This window comes from Lolium perenne, chromosome 7 (assembly GCF_019359855.2).
Source record: "Lolium perenne isolate Kyuss_39 chromosome 7, Kyuss_2.0, whole genome shotgun sequence".
NCBI lineage: Eukaryota > Viridiplantae > Streptophyta > Magnoliopsida > Poales > Poaceae > Lolium > Lolium perenne.
In genome coordinates, this window is record NC_067250.2 from 100456371 (window position 1) to 100483360 (window position 26990).

The window sequence follows — 26990 nt, forward strand, 5'->3', positions numbered from 1 at the left end:
AAATTGATTATGCTTATGTGGAGAGTAATGATACTTTTATGCATGTGAATAAGAATGCTTTATGTGATACTTATATTGTTGAGTTTGTTCATGATGCCACTGAAAGTTATTATGAGAGAGGAAAATATGGTTGTAGAAATTTTCATGTTACTAAAACACCTCTCTATATGCTGAAATTTTTGAAGTTACACTGGTTTTATCTTCCTATGCTTGTTACTTTGCTCTTCATGAACTTGTTTATTTACAAGATTCCTATGCATAGGAAGCATGTTAGACTTAAATGTGTTTTGAATTTGCTTCTTGATGCTCTCTTTTGCTTGAACTCTTATTTCCTGCGCGAGCATCATTAAAATTGTTGAGCCCATCTTAATGGCTATAAAGAAAGAACTTCTTGGGAGATAACCCATGTGTTTATTTTGTTACTGTTTTGTTGTGTCTTGGAAGTTGTTACTACTGTAGCAACCTCTCCTTATCTTATTTTATTGCATTATTGTGCCAAGTAAAGTCTTTGATAGTAATGTTGATACTAGATTTGGATTACTGCGCAGAAACAGATTTCTATCTGTCACGAATTCGGGCAGGGCTCTCTGTAGGTAACTCAGAAAAATCTGCCAATTTGCGTGCGTGATTCTCAGATATGTATGCAACTTTCATTCAATTTGAGCATTTTCATCTGAGCAAGTCTAGTGCCTCTAAAAAAATCGTCTTTACGGACTGTTCTGTTTTGACAGATTCTGCCTTTTATTTCGCATTGCCTCTTTTGCTGTGTTGGATGGATTTCTTTGTTCCATTGACTTCCAGTAGCTTTGTGCAATGTCCAGAAGTGTTAATAATGATTGTGTCACCTCTGAACATGTGAATTTTTGATTATGCACTAACCCTCTAATGAGTTTGTTTCGAGTTTGGTGTGGAGGAAGTTTTCAAGGGTCAAGAGAGGAGGATGATATACTATGATCAAGAAGAGTGAAGAGTCTAAGCTTGGGGATGCCCCCGTGGTTCATCCCTGCATATTTCAAGAATACTCAAGCGTCTAAGCTTGGGGATGCCCAAGGCATCCCCTTCTTCATCAACAATTTATCAGGTTTCTTCTCTTGAAACTATATTTTTATTCGGTCACATCTTATGTACTTTACTTGGAGCGTCTGTTTGTTTTTATTTTCGTTTTGTTATTTTCATTCTCTGAATAAATTCATGCTTGTGTGGGAGAGAGACACGCTCCGCTGTTGCGTATGAACACATGTGTTCTTAGCTTCTATCTTTAGTGTCCATGGCAGAGTTGAAAATCGTTTCGTTAATTGCTATTTGGTTGGAAACAGAAAATGCTTCATGTGGTAATTGGTATAATGTCTTGAATAATTTGATACTTGGCAATTGTTGTGCTCATATAGATCATGTTTAAGCTCTTGCATCATGTACTTTGCACCTATTAATGAAGAACTACGTAGAGCTTGTTAAAATTTGGTTTGCATGATTGGTCTCTAGAGTCTAGATATTTTCTGGTTAAGGTGTTTGAACAACAAGGAAGACGATGTAAAGTCTTATAATACTTACAATATGTTCATATGTGAGTCTTGTTACACCATTTTATACTTGAGTTTGCTTCAAATAACCTGTCTAGCCTAGCCCTGTATTGAGAGGAATTCTTCTCGTGCATCCAAATCCTTGAGCCAAATACTATGCCATTTGTGTCCACCATACCTACCTACTACATGGTATTTCTCCGCCATTCTAAAGTACATTACTTGAGTGCTACCTTTAAACTTCTATTCTTTGCCTTTACAATATATAGCTCATGGGACAAATAGCCTTAAAAACTATTTTGGTGAAGAATATGTACTTATGTATCTTATTTCTTAATAAGTTGCTTGTTGAGCGGTAACCATGTTTCTGGGGACGCCATCAACTTTTACCTTTGTTGAATATCATGTGAGTTGCTATGCATGTTCGTCTTGTCTGAAGTAAGGGCGATTTTCATGATCAAATGGTTTGAGTATGCATACTGTTAGAGAAGAACATTGGGTCGCTAACTAAAGACATGAATCATGGTGGAAGTTTCAGTTTGGACACAAAACCTCAATCTCTTATGAGAATATTACCTGTTGTTGAATGCTTAATCATTAAAAGAGGAGTCCATTATCTGTTGTCTATGTTGTCCCGGTATGGGTGTCTAAGTTGAGAATGATCAAAAGCGAGAAATCCAATGTGAACCTTCTCCTTAGACCCTTGTACAGGCGGCATAGAGGTACCCCTTTGTGACACTTGGTTGAAACATATGCCATGCAATGATAATCCGTGTTAATCCAAGCTAATTAGGACAAGGTGCGAGCACTATTAGTATACTATGCATGAGGCTTGCAACTTATAGGATGTCTTATACATAACACATATGCTTTATTACTACCGTTGACAAAATTGTTTCTTGTTTTCAAAATGAAAAGCTCTAGCACAAAAATAGTAATCCATGCTTCCCTTTGCGAAGGCCTTTCTCCTACTTTATTGTTGAGTCAGTTTACCTACTTCTTTCTATCCCAGAAGCAAACACTTGTGTAAACTGTGTGCATTGATTCTTACATGTTTACCTATTGCACTTGTTATATTACTTTGTGTTGACAATTATCCATGAGATAAATATGTTGAAGTTGAAAGCAACCGCTGAAACTCATATCTTCCTTTGTGTTGCTTCAATGCCTTTACTTTGAATTTATTGCTTTATGAGTAACTCTTATGCAAGTCTTATTGATGCTTGTCTTGAAAGTGTTATTCATGAAAAGTCTTTGCTATATGATTCATTTGTTTACTCATTATCTTCATCATTGCTTCGAATCGCTGCATTAATCTCATATGCTTACAATAGTATAATCAAGATTATGATAGCATGTCACTTCAGAAATTATCTTTGTTATCGTTTACCTACTCGAGGGCGAGTAGGAACTAAGCTTGGGGATGCTTGATACGTCTCAAACGTATCTATAATTTCTTATGTTCCATGCTACGTTTATGACATTACCTACATGTTTTGTTCACACTTTATATCGTTTTCATGCGTTTTCCGGAACTAACCTATTGACGAGATGCCGAAGTGCCAGTTCCTGTTTTCTGCTATTTTTGGTTTCAGAAATCCTAGTAAGGAAATATTCTCGGAATTGGACGAAATCAACGCCCAGCATCTTAGAATTCCACGAAGCTTCCAGAACACCCGAGAGGAACCAGAGGGGGGCCACAGGGCCACCAGACGCCAGGCCGGCGTGGCCAAGAGGGGGGCCGCGCCCCCCTATTGTGTGGCTGCCTCGTCAGCCTTCCGACTCCGCCTCTTCGCCTATATAAAGGTCCCTGACTTAAATCTTCGATACGGAAAAGCCACGGATTGACGAAACACCCGAAAACCTTCCAGAGCCGCCGCCATCGCGAAACTCCAATTCGGGGGACAGAAGTCTCTGTTCCGGCACCCTGCCGGGACGGGGAATTGCCCCCGGAAGCCATCTCCACCGCCATCTTCACCGCCATCGCTGTCTCCATGATGAGGAGGGAGTAATTCTCCCCCGAGGCTGAGGGCTCTACTGTAGCTATGTGGTTCATCTCTCTCCTTGTGATCTAGTTACTCTGGTGATGTTATTAAAGTACTCTATTCCTCCTTCATGGTGTAACGGTGACGGTGTGTGCATCATGTAAGTACTTGGTGTAGGTTATGATTGTAATCTCTTGTAGATTATGAAGCTAATTATTGCTATGATAGTATTGATGCGATCTATTCCTCCTTCATAGTGTGATGGTGACAGTGTGCATGCTATGTTAGTACTTGGTGTAATTGCAATGATCTATCATGCACTCTAAGGTTATTTAAATATGAACATTGAATGTTGTGGAGCTTGTTAACTCCGGCATTGAGGTGCTCTTGTAGCCCTACACAATTAGTGGTGTTCATCATCCAACAAGAGAGTGTAGAGTGGTTATGTGATCAATGTTGAGAGTGTCCACTAGTGAAAGTATGATCCCTAGGCCTTGTTTCCAAGCACTGAAACACCGCTTATTTACTGTTCTGTTGCATGTTTACTCGCTGCCATATTTTATTCAGATTGCTATTACCACTCATATACATCCATATTACTTGTATTTCACTATCTCTTCGCCGAACTAGTGCACCTATACATCTGACAAGTGTATTAGGTGTGTTGGGGACACAAGAGACTTCTTGTATCATGATTGCAGGGTTGCTTGAGAGGGATATCTTTGACCTCTTCCTCCCTGAGTTCGATAAACCTTGGGTGATCCACTTAAGGGAAACTTGCTGCTGTTCTACAAACCTCTGCTCTTGGAGGCCCAACACTGTCTACAAGAATAGAAGCACCCGTAGACATCACATAGTATTCAATATTCATCGGATCCCAACAAACACAACATGTAGCATTACAGATAGATGATCTTGATCATGATAGGCAGCTCACAAGATCTAACATGATAGCACAATGAGGAGAAGACAACCATCTAGCTACTGCTATGGACCCATAGTCCAGGGGTGGACTACTCACACATCGATCCGGAGGCGATCATGGCGATGAAGAGACCTCCGGGAGATGATTCCCCTCTCCGGCAGGGTGCCGGAGGCGATCTCCTGAATCCCCCGAGATGGGATTGGCGGCGGCGTCTCTGGAAGGTTTTCCATATCGTGGCTCTCGGTACTGGGGGTTTCGCGACGAAGGATTTAAGTAGGCGGAAGGGCAGGTCAGGAAGAGTCACGGGGACCCCACACGCTAGGGCTGCGCGGGCCCCCTGTAGGCCGCGCCGCCCTAGTGTGGCGGCGCCCCGTGGCCCCACTTCGTATCTCCTCCGGTCTTCTGGAAGCTTCGTGGAAAAATAGGCCCCTGGGCGTTGATTTCGTCCAATTCCGAGAATATTTCCTTACTAGGATTTCTGAAACCAAAAACAGCAGAAAACAGCAACTGGCTCTTTGGCATCTCGTCAATAGGTTAGTGCCGGAAAATGCATAATAATGACATATAATGTGTATAAAACATGTGAGTATCATCATAAAAGTAGCATGGAACATAAGAAATTATAGATACGTTTGGGACGTATCACACATCCGCTTATCCAATAATTTTGCAAAAAGAGCTGGCAATGGGGTTCCGAGCCCCAATTAATTAACTTTCATTAATAATCCTCTTCACATGTTTTGCCCTGATCTATCAGTAAGCAACTTAATTTTGCAAATAGACACTCCTCCATGGTATGTGAATGTTGGAAGGCACCCGAGGATTCGGTTAGCCATGGCTTGTGTAAGCAAAAGGTTGGGAGGAGTGTCATCCATAAATAAAACTAAAGTACATGTGTAAACAAAAGAGAAGAGGGATGATCTACCTTGCTGGTAGAGATAACGTCCTTCATGGGAGCCGCTCTTGAAAGTCTGGTTGATAAGGTAGTTAGAGTACCCGCTACCATTCGTTGACAACAACAAACACCTCTCAAAACTTTACTTTTATGCTCTCTATATGATTTCAAAACTTGAAAAGCTCTAGCACATGATTTAATCCCTGCTTCCCACTGCGAAGGGCCTTTCTTTTACTTTATGTTGAGTCAGTTTACCTACTTCTTTCCATCTTAGAAGCAAACACTTGTGTCAACTGTGCATTGGTTCTTACATACTTGCTTATTGCACTCATTATACTACTTTGTATTGACAATTATCCATGAGATATGCATGTTGAAGTTGAAAGCAATTGCTGAAACTTAAATCTTCCTTTGTGTTGCTTCAAACCTCTTATTAAGAATTTATTGCTTTATGAGTTAACTCTTATGTAAGACTTTTTGATGCTTGTCTTGAAAGTACTATTCATGAAAAGTTTTGCTATATGTTATCTATTTGTTAGCAAACTATAGATAATTGCCTTGAGTCATTGATACGTCTCCGACGTATCGATAATTTCTTATGTTCCATGCCACATTATTGATGATATCTACATGTTTTATGCATACTTTATGTCATTATTATGCGTTTTCCGGAACTAACCTATTGACGAGATGCCGAAGTGTCAGTTCCTGTTTTCTGCTATTTTTGGTTTCAGAAATCCTAGTAAGGAAATATTCTCGGAATTGGACGAAATCAACGCCCAGGGTCCTATTTTCACACGAAGCTTCCAGAAGACCGGAGGAGATACGAAGTGGGGCCACGAGGTGGCGCCACACTAAGGCGGCGCGGCCAGGCTAGGGCCCGCGCCGCCCTGTTGTGTGGGTCCCTCGTGACTCCACCGACCTTGCCCTTCCGCCTACTTAAAGCCTCCGTCGCGAAAACCCTATCACGTTCGACGAAACCAGAGAAAACCTTCCAGAGCCGCCGCCATCGCGAAGCCAAGATCTGGGGGACAGGAGTCTCTGTTCCGGCACGCCGCCGGGATGGGGAAGTGCCCCCGGAAGGCTTCTCCATCGACACCACCACCATCTTCATCAACGCTGATGTCTCCCATGAGGAGGGAGTAGTTCTCCATCGAGGCTCGGGGCTGTACCGGTAGCTATGTGGTCCATCTCTCTGCTATGTGCTTCAATAAAATAATCTCATGAGCTGCCTTACATGATTGAGATTCATATGATGATGCTTGTAATCTAGATGTCATTATGCTAGTCAAGTGGGTTTTACTTATGTGATCTCCGGAGACTCCTTGTCCCACGTGTGTAAAGGTGACAGTGTGTGCACCGTGTGGGTCTCTTAGGCTATATTTCACAGAATACTTATTCACTGTTATGAATGGCATAGTGAAGTGCTTATTTATATCTCTTTATGATTGCAATGTGTTTTGTATCACAATATATCTGTGTGCTACTCTAGTGATGTTATTAAAGTAGTTTATTCCTCCTGCACGGTGTAATGGTGACAGTGTGTGCATCGTGTAGTACTTGGCGTAGGCTATGATTGTGATCTCTTGTAGATTATGAAGTTAACTATTGCTATGATAGTATTGATGTGATCTATGCCTCCTTCATAGTGTGATGGTGACAGTGTGCATGCTATGTTAGTACTTGGTTTGGTTATGTTGATCTGTCATGCATTCTAAGGTTATTTAAATATGAACATTGAATATTGTGGAGCTTGTTAACTCCGGCATTGAGGGTTCGTGTAATCCTACACAGTTAGTGGTGTTCATCATCCAACAAAAGGGTGTAGAGTCTAGCATCTATCTATTTATTCTGTTATGTGATCAATGTTGAGAGTGTCCACTAGTGAAAGTATGATCCCTAGGCCTTGTTCCTAAATACTGCTATCGCTGCTTGTTTACTGTTTTACTGCATTTATCTTTGCTGCAATATTACTACCATCAAGCTGCACGCCAAAAGCACTTTTCTGGCGCCGTACTACTGCTCATATTCATTCATACCACTTGTATTTCACTATCTCTTCGCCGAACTAGTGCACCTATTAGGTGTGTTGGGGACACAAGAGACTTCTTGCTTTGTGGTTGCAGGGTTGCATGAGAGGGATATCTTTGACCTCTTCCTCCCTGAGTTCGATAAACCTTGGGTGATCCACTTAAGGGAAACTTGTTGCTGTTCTACAAACCTCTGCTCTTGGAGGCCCAACACTGTCTACAAGAATAGAAGCACCCGTAGACATCAAGCACTTTTCTGGCGCCGTTTCCGGGGAGGAAAGGTAAAAGGCACTCATACTCCGGTCCCAGGTAAAGTACTTTTCTGTTGCCGTTGTGTGTGTGCTCGAAGCTATTTCCTTTAGATCCTGCAATTGCATCTTTTTGTTTCTTGTTTACACTAGTTAGGCATAATGGACAACAATGAGCTTCTTATTCTATTTCCTGATTTAAGACATGGATGGTTTGATGCGAAAATTAAAAAACCTATGGAACATATTAGTATGAACGCTTTGAATACCATTGTTGCTAATGATATGGAAAATTCTAAGCTTGGGGAAGCTGGCTTTGATGAGCATGATATTTTTAGTCCCCCAAGCGTTGAGGAGAAAATTTACTTTGATGATACTTTGCCTCCTATTTATGATGATTATAATGATAGTAGTCTTTTAGTACCGCCTGTTATGGAGGATAAATTTGATTATGATTACAATATGCCTCCTATATTTGATGATGAGAATAATAATGATAGCTACTTTGTTGAATTTGCTCCCACTATTACCAATAAAATTGACTATGCTTATGTGGAGGGTAATGATACTTTTATGCATGTGAATAAAGATGTTTTATGTGATACTTATATTGTTGAGTTTGCTCATGATGCTACTAAAAGTTATTATGAGAGAGGGAAACATGGTTATATGCATCTTAATAATATTAAGTTTCCCCTCTTTATATTGAGAATCTTGAAGTTACTCGTGTTTTATCCTCTTATGCTTGTCACTTTGTTCTTCATGAATTCATTTGTGTACAAGATTCCTTTTCATAGGAAGCATGTTAGGCTTAAATTTGTTTTGAATTTGCTTCTTGATGCTCTCTTTTGCTTCAACTACTATTTCTTGCGAGTGCATCATTGAAATTGCTGAGCCCATCTTAATGGCTATAAAGAAAGCACTTCTTGGGAGATAACCCATGTGTTTATTTTACTACAGTACTTTTGTTTTATATTTGAGTCTTGGAAGTTGTTTACTACTGTAGCAACCTCTCCTTATCTTTATTTTATTGCATTGTTGTGCCAAGTAAAGTCTTTGATAGCAAGGTTAATACTAGATTTGGATTACTGCGCAGGAACAGATTTCTTGCTGTCACGAATCTAGGAAGAATTCTCTGTAGGTAACTCAGAAAAATCTGCCAATTTACGTGCGAGATCCTCAGATATGTACGCAACTTTCATTCAATTTGGGCATTTTCATCTGAGCAAGTCTGGTGCCACTTTAAAATTCGTATTTACGGACTGTTCTGTTTTGACAGATTCTGCCTTTTATTTCGCATTGCCTCTTTTGCTATGTTGGATGGATTTCTTTGTTCCATTAACCTCCAGTAGCTTTGGGCAATGTCCAGAAGTGTTAAGAATGATTGTGTCACCTCTGAACATGTGAAATTTTGATTATGCACTAACCCTCTAATGAGTTTGTTTCGAGTTTGGTGTGGAGGAAGTTTTCAAGGGTCAAGAGAGGAGGATGATATACTATGATCAAGAAGAGTGAAGAGTCTAAGCTTGGGGATGCCCCTGTGGTTCATCCCTGCATATTTCAAGAAGACTCAAGCATCTAAGCTTGGGGATGCCCAAGGCATCCCCTTCTTCATCGACAACTTATCAGGTTTCTTCTCTTGAAACTATATTTTTATTCGGTCACATCTTATGTACTTTACTTGGAGCGTCTGTTTGTTTTTGTTTTTGTTTGAATAAATGCTTGTGTGGGAGAGAGACACGCTTTGCTGGTTCATATGAACACATGTGTTCTTAGCTTTTAATGTTCATGGCGAAGGTTGAAACTGCTTCGTTAATTGTTATATGGTTGGAAACGGGAAATGCTACATGTAGTAATTGATAAAATGTCTTGGATAATTTGATACTTGGCAATTGTTGTGCTCATGTTTAAGCTCTTGCATCATATACTTTGCACCCATTAATGAAGAAATACATAGAGCTTGCTAAAATTTGGTTTGCATATTTGGTCTCTCTAAAGTCTAGATAATTTCCAGTATTGAGTTTTGAACAACAAGGAAGACGGTGTAGAGTCTTATAATGTTTACAATATGTCTTTTATGTGAGTTTTGCTGCACTGGTTCATCCTTGTGTTTGTTTCAAATAACCTTGCTAGCCTAAACCTTGTATCGAGAGGGAATACTTCTCATGCATCCAAAATCCTTGAGCCAACCACTATGCCATTTGTGTCCACCATACCTACCTACTACATGGTATTTCTCCGCCATTCCAAAGTAAATTGCTTGAGTGCTACCTTTAAATAATTCAAAATTTATCACCTCTGATTTGTGTCAATGTTTTATAGCTCATGAGGAAGTATGTGGTGTTTATCTTTCATTCTTGTTGGGCAACTTTCACCAATGGACTAGTGGCTTCATCCACTTATCCAATAATTTTGCAAAAAGAGCTGGCAATGGGATTCCCAGTCCCAAATTAATTAACCTAAATAGACACTCCTCCATGGTATGTGATTGTTGGACGGCACCCGAAGGATTCGGTTAGCCATGGCTTGAGAAAGCAAAGGTGGGGAGGAGTGTCATCATAATAAAACTAAAATAAAAAGGCACTCCTTCATGGTATGAGATTGTTGGCAGGCACCCGAGGATTCGGTTAGCCATGGTTTGTGAAAGAAAGGTTGGAAGGAGTGCCACCCAAAAATAAAAATAATTCATGGGAGCCGCCCTTTGAAGGTTTGTCTAGCAAGGGGGTTAGAGTGCCCACTACCATTCGTTGACAACAACAAACACCTCTCAAAATTTTACTTTTATGCTCTCTTTATGTTTTCAAAACCAAAGCTCTAGCACAAATATAGCAATCAATGCTTCCCTCTGTGAAGGGCCATTCTTTTACCTTTTATGTTGAGTCAGTTCACCTATTTCTCTCCACCTCAAGAAGCAAACACTTGTGTGAACTGTGCATTGATTCCTACATACTTGCATATTGCACTTGTTATATTACTTTACATTGACACTATCCATGAGAAATACATGTTATAAGTTGAAAGCAACCGCTGATACTTAATCTTCCTTTGTGTTGCTTCAATACCTTTACTTTGATTTATTGCTTTATGAGTTAACTCTTATGCAAGACTTATCGATGCTTGTCTTGAAGTACTATTCATGAAAAGTCTTTGCTTTATGATTCATTTGTTTACTCATGTCATTACCATTGTTTTGATCGCTGCATTCATTACATATGCTTACAATAGTATGATCAAGGTTATGATGGCATGTCACTCCAGAAATTATCTTTGTTATCGTTTACCTGCTCGGGACGAGCAGGAACTAAGCTTGGGGATGCTGATACGTCTCCGATGTATCGATAATTTCTTATGTTCCATGCCACATTATTGATGATATCTACATGTTTTATGCATACTTTATGTCATTATTATGCGTTTTCCGGAACTAACCTATTGACGAGATGCCGAAGTGCCAGTTCCTGTTTTCTGCTGTTTTTGGTTTCAGAAATCCTAGTAAGGAAATATTCTCGGAATTGGACGAAATCAACGCCCAGGGTCCTATTTTCACACGAAGCTTCCAGAAGACCGGAGGAGATACGAAGTGGGGCCACGAGGTGGCGCCACACTAAGGCGGCGCGGCCAGGCTAGGGCCCGCGCCGCCCTGTTGTGTGGGTCCCTCGTGACTCCACCGACCTTGCCCTTCCGCCTACTTAAAGCCTCCGTCGCGAAAACCCTATCACGTTCGACGAAACCAGAGAAAACCTTCCAGAGCCGCCGCCATAGCGAAGCCAAGATCTGGGGGACAGGAGTCTCTGTTCCGGCACGCCGCCGGGACGGGGAAGTGCCCCCGGAAGGCTTCTCCATCGACACCACCGCCATCTTCATCAACGCTGCTGTCTCCCATGAGGAGGGAGTAGTTCTCCATCGAGGCTCGGGGCTGTACCGGTAGCTATGTGGTTCATCTCTCTCCTATGTGCTTCAATACAATAATCTCATGAGCTACCTTACATGATTGAGATTCATATGATGATGCTTGTAATCTAGATGTCATTATGCTAGTCAAGTGGGTTTTACTTATGTGATCTCCGGAGACTCCTTGTCCCACGTGTGTAAAGGTGACAGTGTGTGCACCGTGTGGGTCTCTTAGGCTATATTTCACAGAATACTTATTCACTGTTATGAATGGCATAGTGAAGTGCTTATTTATATCTCTTTATGATTGCAATGTGTTTTGTATCACAATATATCTGTGTGCTACTCTAGTGATGTTATTAAAGTAGTTTATTCCTCCTGCACGGTATAATGGTGACAGTGTGTGCATCGTGTAGTACTTGGCGTAGGCTATGATTGTGATCTCTTGTAGATTATGAAGTTAACTATTGCTATGATAGTATTGATGTGATCTATGCCTCCTTCATAGTGTGATGGTGACAGTGTGCATGCTATGTTAGTACTTGGTTTGGTTATGTTGATCTGTCATGCATTCTAAGGTTATTTAAATATGAACATTGAATATTGTGGAGCTTGTTAACTCCGACATTGAGGGTTCGTGTAATCCTACACAGTTAGTGGTGTTCATCATCCAACAAAAGGGTGTAGAGTCTAGCATCTATCTATTTATTCTGTTATGTGATCAATGTTGAGAGTGTCCACTAGTGAAAGTATGATCCCTAGGCCTTGTTCCTAAATACTGCTATCGCTGCTTGTTTACTGTTTTACTGCATTTATACTGCCTGCAATATTACTACCATCAACTGCACGCCAGCAAGCACTTTTCTGGCGCCGTACTACTGCTCATATTCATTCATACCACTTGTATTTCACTATCTCTTCGCCGAACTAGTGCACCTATTAGGTGTGTTGGGGACACAAGAGACTTCTTGCTTTGTGGTTGCAGGGTTGCATGAGAGGGATATCTTTGACCTCTTCCTCCCTGAGTTCGATAAACCTTGGGTGATCCACTTAAGGGAAACTTGCTGCTGTTCTACAAACCTCTGCTCTTGGAGGCCCAACACTGTCTACAAGAATAGAAGCACCCGTAGACATCAGTCACTTCATTTATCTCATATGCTTTACAATAGTATGATCAAGATTATGTTGGTAGCATGTCACTTCAGAAATTATTCTTTTTATCGTTTACCTACTCGAGGGAGAGCAGGAACTAAGCTTGGGGATGCTTGATACGTCTCCAACGTATCTATAATTTCTGATGTTCCATGCTAGTTTTATGACAATACCTACATGTTTTGCTCACACTTTATAATGTTTTCATGCATTTTCCAGAACTAACCTATTAACAAGATGCCGAAGTGCCAGTTCCTATTTTCTGTTGTTTTTGGTTCCAGAAAGGGTGTTCGGGTAATATTCTCGGAATTCGACGAAACAAAGACCAAATATCTTATTTTCCCCGGAAGGTTCCAGATCACCGAAGGAGAGTCGGAGGCGGGCAGCAGGGGGCCCACACCATATGGCGGCACGGGTGGCCCCCTGGCCACGCCAGCCTATGGGGAGGAGGCCCCGTGGCCCCTCCGACTCCGCCTCTTCGCCTATAAAGTCCCTCGCGACCTAAAACCTCGATACCAATTGACGAAACTCCAGAAAGACTCCAGGGGCGCCGCCACCATCGCGAAACTCCAATTCGGGGGACAGAATCTCTGTTCCGGCACGCCTCCGGGATGGGGAAGTGCCCCCGGAAGCCATCTCCATCGACGCCACCGCCTCCATCATGCTCCGTGAGTAGTTCCCCCATGGACTACGGGTTCTACCTGTAGCTAGTTGGTACTCTCTCCCCCATGTACTTCAATACAATGATCTCATGAGCTGCCTTACATGATTGAGATTCATCTGATGTAATCGGTGTTGTGTTTGTTGGGATCCGATGGATTGTTACATTATGATTAGTCTATCTATATAAGTTTGTGAAGTTATTGTTGTTGCAATCTTGTTGTGTTTAATGCTTGTCACTAGTGCACGAGTGGCATGATCTTAGATTTGATCTCTATAATTATTGCACCTATTGATTTGTTGCCTTTACCATCTTCGGTGCAAAATGATTTGGATGCTACACAACATGCTGAATTGATATTAAAATTGCATGAGACTACTAAAGACAACATAGAACGCATGAATGCTAATTATAAAATTGCTGGGGATAGAGGAAGAAAGCATGTTGTGTTTGATGTTGGTGATCTTGTTTGGTTGCATTTGCGCAAAGATCGTTTTCCTGCATTGCGCAAGTCTAAGCTAATGCCCCGTGCCGCTGGTCCTTTTAAGGTGTTAGAGAAAATAAATGATAATGCATATAAACTTGAGCTTCCTGCAGAATTGGGTCCGGTTAGTCCTACATTTAATATTGCAGATTTGAAGCCTTACTTTGGTGAAGATGATGAGATTTCGTCGAGGACGACTTCAATTCAAGAAGGGGGGCATGATGAGGACATCCCATCTATTGATACAACCGTTGTACCTACAACCACACAAATACAAGGACCAATCACTCGAGCTCGTGCCAAACAACTTAACTATCAAGTACTTTCGTTTCTTGGAACTATTCCTCATATACATCAGAATATGATGCTGCCTAAATCAGATATGTTTGTTACTCTTAGGAATGATGGACCTAGCATGGATGAGGAGGACAAGCATTGGAGCATGATCACACATGGAGGAGATGGCAGCAAGCATTTGAGGATTGAAGAGGACGCCGCAGGTGGAGATTTCGGAACTTTGAAGCCACCATAAAAAGAGATGAAGACATGGATGAAATATAGAGTTCTCCACTTCATAATTTCGTCCATAGCATAATATGGTGCTGCGTCACCTTTAGTTTTGGGCCAGGCCCATGTCATTTTCGCAGGAATTAAGTCAGCCACTTTTTAGAATCCGTATTGAAGGGGGAAAGGCCTTCTAGGGTTTGGTTCGGCCACCATATGTATGGCTGGCCGAAACCCCACCTTTTCCTCCTTTAAATACCCCCATAGCCGTCACGTTTAGACTCGGATTTTGATTAGATTAAAAGTTAGCCATCGCTGCAACTCTCGTGTACTTCTTTTGAGGCCAACGCCCAGAACAAGACCGACTATTCGGAATCCCACCTTTTTCAATAAAGCTTTCATCTATATCCGCAATATTCTGATTGCATCATTAGTTCTTACTTGTTCTCGATTTCAGGTAGGAATTAAGACCCACGCTGGTCAGGCTGATCGTGCATCCGTAAGATCAGTAACTCCCGGAGATTGTCCCAGCGATTGCATTGGCGCACGAGCTTTGCACGTGTAGTCGGATCGTTAAGCACGAACTCCACCAACAAATCGACGCTATCATACTCTCATCGAAAGATCGGCCACCTTTGCCCTATCACTACCGGTAGCTATGTGGTTTATCTCTCTCTCCCATGGTATGATCTTTATGTGATCATGAGCTTTGTAATCTAGATGTCGTTATGCTATTCAAGTGGATTTTACTTATGTGATCTCCGGAGACTCCTTGTCCCACGTGTGTAAAGGTGACAGTGTGTGCACCGTGTGGGTCTCCTAGGCTATATTTCACATAATACTTATTCACTTAATTATTATTTGAGTTGGATGTCTCTATGAAATTGTGGTGTGTTAGTACCTCCTATGAATGCTCAAAGTGACAGCGTGGGGTGTTCATTAGTACTTGGGAATACATCTTTAAGATTTGCTTTTGTAGCCCTTGATACGTCTCCGACGTATCGATAATTTCTTATGTCATTATTGATGATATCTACATGTTTTATGCATACTTTATGTCGTATTTATGCATTTTCCGGCACTAACCTATTAACGAGATGCCGAAGAGGCAGTTGCTGTTTTCTGCTGTTTTTGGTTTCAGAAATCCTACAAAGGAAATATTCTCGGAATTGGACGAAATCAACGCCCAGGGTCCTATTTTTGCACGAAGCTTCCAGAAGACCGAGGGGGAAAGGAAGTGGGGCCACGAGGCGCCGCCACAACAGGGCGGCGCGGCCCAGGTCTTGGTCGCGCGGCCCTGGTGTGTGGGGCCCTCGTGTGGCCCCCCGCGTTGCCCTTCCGCCTACTTAAAGCCTCCGTCGCGAAAACCCTATCACGTTCGACGAAACCAGAGAAAACCTTCCAGAGCCGCCGCCATCGCGAAGCCAAGATCTGGGGGACAGGAGTCTCTGTTCCGGCACGCCGCCGGGACGGGGAAGTGCCCCCGGAAGGCTTCTCCATCGACACCACCGCCATCTTCATCAACGCTGTTGTCTCCCATGAGGAGGGAGTAGTTCTCCATCGAGGCTCGGGGCTGTACCGGTAGCTATGTGGTTCATCTCTCTCCTATGTACTTCAATACAATAATCTCATGAGCTGCCTTACATGATTGAGATTCATATGATGATGCTTGTAATCTAGATGTCATTATGCTAGTCAAGTGGGTTTTACTTATGTGATCTCCGGAGACTCCTTGTCCCACGTGTGTAAAGGTGACAGTGTGTGCACCGTGTGGGTCTCTTAGGCTATATTTCACAGAATACTTATTCACTGTTATGAATGGCATAGTGAAGTGCTTATTTATATCTCTTTATGATTGCAATGTGTTTTGTATCACAATATATATGTGTGCTACTCTAGTGATGTTATTAAAGTAGTTTATTCCTCCTGCACGATGTAATGGTGACAGTGTGTGCATCGTGTAGTACTTGGCGTAGGCTATGATTGTGATCTCTTGTAGATTATGAAGTTAACTATTGCTATGATAGTATTGATGTGATCTATTCCTCCTTTCGTAGTGTGAAGGTGACAGTGTGCATGCTATGTTAGTACTTGGTTTGGTTATGTTGATCTGTCATGCACTCTAAGGTTATTTAAATATGAACATTGAATATTGTGGAGCTTGTTAACTCCGGCATTGAGGGTTCGTGTAATCCTACACAGTTAGTGGTGTTCATCATCCAACAAGAGGGTGTAGAGTCTAGCATCTATCTATTTATTCTGTTATGTGATCAATGTTGAGAGTGTCCACTAGTGAAAGTATGATCCCTAGGCCTTGTTCCTAAATACTGCTATCGTTGCTTGTTTACTGTTTTACTGCATTTATACTGCCTGCAATATTACTACCATCAACTGCACGCCAGCAAGCACTTTTCTGGCGCCGTTGCCGGGGAGGAAAGGTAAAAGGCACTCATACTCCGGTCCCAGGTAAAGTACTTTTCTGTTGCCGTTGTGTGTGTGCTCGAAGCTATTTCCTTTAGATCCTGCAATTGCATCTTTTTGTTTCTTGTTTACACTAGTTAGGCATAATGGACAACAATGAGCTTCTTATTCTATTTCCTGATTTAAGACATGGATGGTTTGATGCGAAAATTAAAAAACCTATGGAACATATTAGTATGAACGCTTTGAACACCATTGTTGCTAATGATATGGAAAATTCTAAGCTTGGGGAAGCTGGCTTTGATGAGCATGATATTTTTAGTCCCCCAAGCGTTGAGGAGAAAATTTACTTTGATGATACTTTGCCTCCTATTTATGATGATTATAATGATATTGGTCTTTTAGTACCGCCTGTTATGGAGGATAAATTTGATTATGATTACAATATGCCTCCTATATTTGATGATGAGAATCATAATGATAGCTACTTTGTTGAATTTGCTCCCACTACAACTAATAAAATTGATTATGCTTATGTGGAGAGTAATGATACTTTTATGCATGTGAATAAGAATGCTTTATGTGATACTTATATTGTTGAGTTTGTTCATGATGCCTCTGAAAGTTATTATGAGAGAGGAAAATATGGTTGTAGAAATTTTCATGTTACTAAAACACCTCTCTATATGCTGAAATTTTTGAAGCTACACTTGTTCTATCTTCCTATGCTTGTTACTTTGCTCTTCATGAACTTGTTTATTTACAAGATTCCTTTTCATAGGAAGCATGTTAGACTTAAATTTGTTTTGAATTTGCCTCTTGATGCTCTCTTTTGCTTCAACTACTATTTCTTGCAAGTGCATCATTAAAACTGCTGAGCCCATCTTAATGGCTATAAAGAAAGAACTTCTTGGGAGATAACCCATGTGTTTATTTTACTACAATACTTTTTTTATATATTTGTGTCTTGGAAGTTGTTACTACTGTAGCAACCTCTCCTTATCTTTATTTTATTGCATTGTTGTGCCAAGTAAAGTCTTTGATAGCAAGGTTCATACTAGATTTGGATTACTGCGCAGAAACAGATTTCTGTCTATCACGAATCTGGGCAGAATTCTCTGTAGATAACTCAGAAAAATCTGCCAATTTACGTGCGTGATCCTCAGATATGTACGCAACTTTCATTCAATTTGAGCATTTTCATCTGAGCAAGTCTGGTGCCACTTTAAAATTTGTCTTTACGGACTGTTCTGTTTTGACAGATTCTGCCTTTTATTTCGCATTGCCTCTTTTGCTGTGTTGGATGGATTTCTTTGTTCCATTAACTTTCAGAAGCTTTGTGCAATGTCCAGAAGTGTTAAGAATGATTGTGTCACCTCTGAACATGTGAAATTTTGATTATGCACTAACCCTCTAATGAGTTTGTTTCGAGTTTGGTGTGGAGGAAGTTTTCAAGGGTCAAGAGAGGAGGATGATATACTATGATCAAGAAGAGTGAAGAGTCTAAGCTTGGGGATGCCCCGGTGGTTCATCCCTGCATATTTCAAGAAGACTCAAGCGTCTAAGCTTGGGGATGCCCAAGGCATCCCCTTCTTCATCGACAATTTATCAGGTTTTTTTTCTTGAAACTATATTTTTATTCAGTCACATCTTATGTACTTTACTTGGAGTGTCTGTTTGTTTTGTTTTTGTTTGAATAAAATGGATCCTAGCATTCATTGTGTGGGAGAGAGACACGCTCCGCTGTTGCATATGGACAAATATGTCCTTAGGCTTTACTCATAGTATTCATGGCGAAGGTTGAATCTTCTTCGTTAAATTGTTATATGGTTGGAATCGGGAAATGCTACATGTAGTAATTCTAAAATGTCTTGAATAATTTGATACTTGGCAATTGTTGTGCTCATGTTTAAGCTCTTGCATCATATACTTTGCACCCATTAATGAAGAAATACATAGAGCTTGCTAAAATTTGGTTTGCATATTTGGTCTCTCTAAAGTCTAGATAATTTCTAGTATTGAGTTTTGAACAACAAGGAAGACGGTGTAGAGTCTTATAATGTTTACAATATGTCTTTTATGTGAGTTTTGCTGCACCGGTTCATCCTTGTGTTTGTTTCAAATAACCTTGCTAGCCTAAACCTTGTATCGAGAGGGAATACTTCTCGTGCATCCAAAATCCTTGAGCCAACCACTATGCCATTTGTGTCCACCATACCTACCTACTACATGGTATTTCTCCGCCATTCCAAAGTAAATTGCTTGAGTGCTACCTTTAAATTTCCATCATTCACCTTTGCAATATATAGCTCATGGGACAAAATAGCCTTAAAAACTATTGTGGTATTGAATATGTACTTATGCACTTTATCTCTTATTAAGTTGCTTGTTGTGCGATAACCATGTTCCTGGGGACGCCATCAACTTTTTACCTTTGTTGAATATCATGTGAGTTGCTATGCATGTTCGTCTTGTCTGAAGTAAGGGCGGTTTTCACAATCAAATGGTTTGAGTATGCATACTGTTAGAGAAGAACATTTGGCCGCTAACTAAAGCCATGAATCATGGTGGAAGTTTCAGTTTGGACATAAAACCTCAATCTCTTATGAGAATATTAACTGTTGAATGCTTAAGCATTAAAAGAGGAGTCCATTATTTGTTGTCTATGTTGTCCCGGTATGGGTGTCTAAGTTGAAGAATGATCAAAAGCGAGAAATCCAAATGCGAACTTTCTCCTTAGACCCTAGTACAGGCGGCATAGAGGTACCCCTTTGTGACACTTGGTTGAAACATATGTTATGCAATGATAATCCGTGTTAATCCAAGCTAATTAGGACAAGGTGCAGACACTACTAGTATACTATGCATGAGGCTTGCAACTTGTAAGATATAATTTACATAATACATATGCTTTATTACTACCGTTGACAAAATTGTTTCATGTTTTCAAAACCAAAGCTCTAGCACAAATATAGCAATCGATGCTTCCCTCTGCGAAGGGCCTTTCTTTTACTTTTATGTTGAGTCAGTTCACCTATCTCTCTCCACCTTAAGAAGCAAACACTTGTGTGAACTGTGCATTGATTCCTACATACTTGCATATTGCACTTGTTATATTACTCTATGTTGACAATTATCCATGAGATATACATGTTACAAGTTGAAAGCAACCGCTGAAACTTAATCTTACTTTGTGTTGCTTCAATACCTTTACTTTGATTTATTGCTTTATGAGTTAACTCTTATGCAAGACTTATTGATGCTTGTCTTGAAGTACTATTCATGAAAAGTCTTTGCTTTATGATTCAGTTGTTTACTCATGTCATTACCATTGTTTTGATCGCTGCATTCATTACATATGCTTACAATAGTATGATCAAGGTTATGATGGCATGTCACTCCAGAAATTATCTTTGTTATCGTTTACCTGCTCGGGACGAGCAGGAACTAAGCTTGGGGATGCTGATATGTCTCCGACGTATCGATAATTTCTTATGTTCCATGCCACATTATTGATGATATCTACATGTTTTATGCATACTTTATGTCATATTTATGCATTTTCCGGCACTAACCTATTAACGAGATGCCGAAGAGCCGATTCTTTGTTTTCTCATTGTTTTTGGTTTCAGAAATCCTACAAAGGAAATATTCTCGGAATTGGACGAAATCAACGCCCAGGGTCCTATTTTTGCACGAAGCTTCCAGAAAACCGAGGGGGAAAGGAAGTGGGGCCACGAGGCGCCGCCACAACAGGGCGGCGCGGCCCAGGTCTTGGCCGCGCGGCCCTGGTGTGTGGGGCCCTCGTGTGTCCCCCCGTGTTGCCCTTCCGCCTACTTAAAGCCTCCGTCGCGAAACCCCCAGTACCGAGAGCCACGATACGGAAAACCTTACTGAGACGCCGCCGCCGCCAATCCCATCTCGGGGGATTCAGGAGATCGCCTCCGGCACCCTGCCGGAGAGGGGAATCATCTCCCGGAGGACTCTTCACCGCCATGATCGCCTCCGGAGTGATGAGTGAGTAGTTCACCCCTGGACTATGGGTCCATAGCAGTAGCTAGATGGTCGTCTTCTCCTTATGTGCTTCATTGTTGGATCTTGTGAGCTGCCTAACATGATCAAGATCATCTATCTGTAATTCTATATGTTGTGTTTGTCGGGATCCGATGGATAGAGAATACTATGTTATGGTGATTATCAATCTATTACCTATGTGTTGTTTATGATCTTGCATGCTCTCCGTTATTAGTAGAGGCTCTGGCCAAGTTTTTGCTCTTAACTCCAAGAGGGAGTATTTATGCTCGATAGTGGGTTCATGCCTCCATTAAATCTGGGACAGTGACAGAAAGTTCTAAGGACTAAGGTTGTGGATGTGCTGTTGCCACTAGGGATAAAACATTGATGCTATGTCCGAGGATGTAGTTATTGATTACATTACGCACCATACTTAATGCAATTGTCTGTTGTTTGCAACTTAATACTGGAAGGGGTTCGGATGATAACCTGAAGGTGGACTTTTTAGGCATAGATGCATGCTGGATAGCGGTCTATGTACTTTGTCGTAATGCCCAATTAAATATCACAATACTTATCATATCATGTATGTGCATTGTCATGCCCTCTCTATTTGTCAATTGCCCGACTGTAATTTGTTCACCCAACATGCTATTTATCTTATGGGAGAGACACCTCTAGTGAACTGTGGACCCCGGTCCATTCTTTTACATCGAATACAATCTACTGCAATACTTGTTTCGTTTTTACGCAAACAATCATCATCCACACTATACATCTAATCCTTTGTTACAACAAGCCGGTGAGATTGACAACCTCACTGTTTCGTTGGGGCAAAGTACTTTGGTTGTGTTGTGCAGGTTCCACGTTGGCGCCGGAATCCCTGGTGTTGCGCCACACTACATCCCGCCGCCATCAACCTTCAACGTGCTTCTTGGCTCCTCCTGGTTCGATAAACCTTGGTTTCTTTCTGAGGGAAAACTTGCTACTGTGTGCATCATACCTTCCTCTTGGGGTTCCCAACGAACGTGTGTGTTACACGCCATCAGCCCTACGCGGTGAATTAGTGTTCGTTATCCAACCGGAGAGTAATATCACTGTTGAGAGTGACCACTAGTGAAAGTATGATCTCTAGGTATTTCCAAACATCAAATCACCGTTTATTTACTGTTTTACTGCATGTTTACTTGTTGCCATATTTATTTTAGATTGTTATTACCAGTCATATTCATCCATATCACTTGCATTTTACTATCTCTTCGCCGAACTAGTGCACCTATACATCTGATAAGTGTATTGGGTGTGTTAGAGACACAAGAGACTTCTTGTATCTTAATTGCAAGGTTGCTTGAGGAATATCTTTGACCTCTACCTCCCTGAGTTCGATAAACCTTGGGTGATCCATTTAAAGGAAATTTGTTGTTGTTCTACAAACCACTGCACTTGGAGGCCCAACATTGTCTACAAGAATAGAAGCATGCGTAGATATCGGGGAGCGACTCTCAACGGGGCTGAAGAGAGAGGAAAGGGGGAAAAGAGAGCTCCGCCGGAATTGTCGAACTCAACTTTGTATGATGTCGGTTCTCCTGGATTTTAATAAATTTACATGGTAGATTAGTTGGTAAAATACTTGTACGTAATATGTAGATTTGCATTCGAATACAAATATATATGACATTGCAGATCTTTTATTTCGTACTGATCATGAATTGAATATTTCTTTGTGCTTCATGCTCCCGTGTTTAATTCATCTTTTTAACTACAATCTACAAAAAGAAATTGTAGCAAAGTAACAAAATGTTTATAACATCTGTTTCAACAACTTTTAGCACATGTTCTGCCACAACGATTGGGGTATCACCTAGTTATTTCAATAATTAAACAACACAACATAATCTATTTTAAATGTTACATGATCATAACCTTGTTCATCCGGGAAAAAAAACGCAAAGCCGAGGTTCTGATATACCTCTATAAATATTGCAGAGTGCCCCTGTATAATAAGCATCATCACGGGCAACCACTTGAGACACCTCTCCATCCATCTAAAGTGCACCATTTCAATTAGTTTGATTGAACCTAGGCTCATGCCACTTACAGATTTGATGTTGATATTTTATACAATCCCACCACCTCAAGAGCTACAAAGTTTGCATATTATCCTGAACGAACTCCATGGCATTAGTGTTGGAGATATGCCCAAGAGGCAATAATAAAGTGGTTATTATAATATCTTTGTGTTTATGATAAATGTTTGCATACCATGCTATAATTGTATTAACCGAAACATTGATACATGTGTGTTATGTAAACAACAAGGAGTCCCTAGTAAGCCTCTTGTATAACTAGCTTGTTGATTAATGGATGATCATGGTTTCGTGATCATGAACATTGGATGTTATTAATAACAAGGTTATGTCATTAGTTGAATGATATAATGGACACACACCCAAATAAGCGTAGCATAAGATCAAGTCATTAAGTTCAAAATGCTATAAGCTTTCGATACATAGTTGTCTTAGTCCTTCGACCATGAGATCATGTAAATCACTTACACCGGAAGGGTACTTTGATTACATCAAACGCCATTGCGTAAATGGGTGGTTATAAAGATGGGATTAAGTATTCGGAAAGTGTGAGTTGAGGCATATGGATCAATAGTGGAATTTGTCCCTCCTGATTACGGATAGATATACTCTGGGCCCTCTCGGTGGAATGTCATCTGATTAGCTTGCAAGCATATGAATGGTTCATAAGAGATCACATACCACGGTACGAGTAAAGAGTACTTGTCGGTAACGAGGTTGAACAAGGTATGGAGATACCGATGATTGAACCTCGGACAAGTAAAATATCGCGAGACAAAGGGAATTGGCATCGTATGTAATTGGTTCAATCGATCACTAAGTCATCGTTGAATATGTGGGAGCCATTATGGATCTCCAGATCCCGCTATTGGTTATTTCTCGGAGAGGAGTCTCGACCATGTCTGCATTGTTCACGAACCGTAGGGTGACGCGCTTAAGGTTCGATGTCGCATAGGTAGATTCGGAATATGAGATGGAGACCGAATGTTGTTCGGAGTCTCGGATGGGATCCAAGACATCACGAGGAGGACCGGAATTGTTCTGGAAGAATTCTGCTGTTTTGTATTTCAAGAAAAGTTGTTCTGGAAACATTCTCGGAATTGGACGAAATAAAAACAGAGGTTCATATTTTTCTGTCACGTAGACGGAGTCCAAATGGGAGAAGGAGAAAGGCCAGGGGTGGGCCACACAACACGCCGGCGCGGGCCCCCCAGGCCGCGCTAGGGTATTGTGTGGGCCCACCAGGCGCCGACACTAGATGGGTTTTGTGAAACCCTAACCCTAGTTCCCGACTATATATAGTGGGATAGTTTGGCCGGCCAAAGCTGCTCCGTTCGCAACCCTAATTTGCCACCTCTCCTCCCTCCCAGTTTCTCCTGCTCCGGCTTGGGCGAAGCCCTGCAGGAATTCTCCTCCACCACCACCACCACGCCGTCGTGCTGCTGGGATTCCGTGGAGATCTACCACACCTCCGCTGCCCGCTGGAACGGGGAGAGGAAGGAGCTTCATCGACACCGTACGCACGACCGAGTACGGAAGTGCTGCCGGATTGCAGCACCGGGGACGATCGTCTACATCAACAACGAGATTAATCTCGTAGACTTTGGAATCTTCGAGGGTTAGTCTCATCTCCATCTCGTTGCTTCGATCTTGTAGATTAGATCTTGGGTGTTCCATAGATTAGATCTATTGGTTTTATTCGTCTTGCGGTAGGAAATTTTTTGTTTTCTATGCTACGAACCCCATCAGTGGTATCAGAGCCATGTCTATGCATAGATCTGTTGCACGAGTAGAACACAATGGTTTTGTGGGCGGTGATGCTTTTGTTGCTTTAGTTTGTGTACTTTGCTTCTTGCGGGATGGTGGGATGAAGCGGCCCGGGCTAACTTTACATGACCGCGTCTCATGAGACTTGCTCCACGCTTGACATGCAACTTGTATTGCATAAGTGGCTTCGCGGGTGTCTGTCTCTCCCACCATAGTAAAGATTGTAATTTACACTTCTATTGTCAACACTAGTATCACCGTTGTGGTTCATGTTCGTAGGTAGATTGGATCTTACTCGAAAACCCTAAACCACGTAAAATATGCAAACCAAATTAGAGGCGTCTAACTTGTTTTTGCAGGGTTTGGTGATGTGATATGGCCATGATGTGATGATGATTATATTTGATGTATGACATGTTCATTATTGTATTATGGCAACCGGCAGGAGCCTAATGGTTGTCTTTAATTTTTGTTAAAGACCTGCGTGTCTATTCATCATGTAATAGCTTTATTTCAAGTAGTTGTTATAGTAGCTATAAGTGATGGACAACCATGAAGCGGCGCCACTGACCTTGACGCCATGCTGGTGATGATGGAGATCATGTCCGTGCTTTGGAGATGTAGATCAAAAGCACAAGAAGAAAGGCCATATCATATCACACATTATGAATTGCATGTGATGTTAATCCTTTTTATGCATCTTATTTTGCTTAGATCGCGACGGTAGCATTATAAGATGATCCCTCTCACTAAATATCAAGATAATAAAGTGTTCATCCTTAGTATGCACCGTTGCTAAGACTTGTCGTTTCGAAGCATCTCGTGATGATCGGGTGTGATAGACTCTACATGTGCATACAACGGGTGCAAGCCAAATTTGCACACGCGGATACCAAGATTGCCTTGACGAGCCTAGCATGTACAGACATGGTCTCGGAACACGGGATACCGAAAGGTAGAGCATGAGTCATATGAATGATATGATGAACACTTTGAGTGTTCGCCTTTGAAGCTACATATTTTCTCGTGAAGATCGGACTTGGTGTAGTGGATTTGGTTCGTGTAATCACTAAGACAATGCGAGGGATGTTGTTTTAAGTGGGAGTTCACCTAGTTAATTTAAGAATTAAACTTGAACTCAATTTATCATAAACTTAGTCTAAACTCTTTGCAAATATGTTGTAGATCATGGCGCCCCCTCCATCAATTTTAACCAGTTCCTAGAGAAAGAAAAGCTTAAGGGCAATGGTAGCAACTTCACTGACTGGTTCCGTCATGTGAGGATTTTCCTCAATGGTGGAAGCCTGCAATATGTGCTCGAAGCACCGCTAGGTCCCCCACCACCTCCTACAGTGTCCGAGGACATAAAGAATGTTTAGGAGACTCGGGCTGTTCGGTACTCCGAAGTTCAGTGTGCCATCTTGTGCAGCTTAGAGGCAGAGCTCCAAAAGCGTTTTGAGCACCACGACCCATGTGAGATGATGCGTGAGCTCAAACTTATCTTTGAAACTCATGCGGCCGTGGAGAGCTATGAGGCCTCGAAGCAGTTCTTTAGCTGCATGATGGAAGAGGGCAGCTCCGTTAGTGAGCACATGTTCGCCATGTCCGGACATGCCAAGAAGCTCAGTGACATGGGGATGATGATCCCTAACCAGCTGGGTATTCACCGTGTCCTTCAATCACTGCCACCAAGTTACAAGAACTTCGTGATGAACTACAACATGCAGAACATGAATAAAAATTTACCTGAACTCTTTTCCATGCTGAAATCTGCTGAAGTTGAGATTAAAAAGGAGAATCAAGTGTTGATGGTCAACAATACCACCAGTTTCAAAAAGCAGGGCAAGCCTAACAAGGGTAACTTCAAGAAGGGCGGCAAGAAAGTTGCAACGCATCCTGAGAAGCCTAAGGCTGGTCCTAAACCTGAGACTGTGTGCTATTACTGCCAGGGGAAGGGGCACTGGAAGCGTAATTGCCCCAAATACTTGGCCGATCTGAAGAGCGGCTACGTCAAAAAGAAAGGTATATTTGATATACATGTTATTGATGTCTATCTTACTGGTTCTCGTAGTAGTGCCTGGGTATTTGATACTGGTTCGGTTGCTCACATTTGTAACTCGAAACAGGAACTGCGGAATAGACGAAGCCTGGCAAGAGACGAGGTGACGATGCGCGTTGGAAATGGATCCAAAGTCGATGTGATCGCCGTCGGCACGCTCCCTCTACATCTACCTTCGGGATTAGTTTTAAACCTCAATAATTGTTATTTGGTACCTGCGTTGAGCATGAATATTATATCTGGATCTTGTTTAATGCAAGACGGTTATTCGTTTAAGTCTGAGAATAATGGTTGTTCGATTTATATGAGTAATGTCTTTTATGGCCATGCACCTGAGATGAATGGTT